Here is a 478-nt window from a genome sequence, read left to right as displayed (position 1 = left end):
ACAGCACTGGTCACATCCAGCCTGTTTTAAAGGAGGGTAGGTTACAAAAAGTGTTCATTGCATTCACATACCATTGAGGAGGCTTGGGTAGAGCATGTTTAAACAGCAACCCTAACAGTAAAGAGAAACTGCCATGGGATTTGCTGGATTCGAGAAGTCAATAACACTAGTTTCCCTTAGTAAAAGTATCCCCTTCTGCAGTACAAGACTTAAAAGAAGCAAACATGAAGACTATTAGAGCTCCTGCTATGACTTAAGCTCGATAAGCGGTTAAGTCCGTTTAGTGTTCTAAACAGTCATTTTTACAGCAAAAGGACTAGTACATCAGTACAGTAATGCTGTTCCACAAATTTATAATCCCTGCAGAGCTGAATTACATTTTGAGGCACACACAAATATGAAGTTAGTGTAGTAAGCTACACGATGAAGTATATTGCTTCAGAAAAGTCTGGTGCATAAAAAAGTTACAAGAGTCTGA

The sequence above is a fragment of the Lepidochelys kempii genome, chromosome 9 (assembly GCF_965140265.1).
Source record: "Lepidochelys kempii isolate rLepKem1 chromosome 9, rLepKem1.hap2, whole genome shotgun sequence".
In the NCBI taxonomy this organism is placed as follows: domain Eukaryota; kingdom Metazoa; phylum Chordata; order Testudines; family Cheloniidae; genus Lepidochelys; species Lepidochelys kempii.
The sequence above is the reverse complement of the archived record's forward strand: the minus strand, read 5'-3'. Positions refer to the sequence as shown.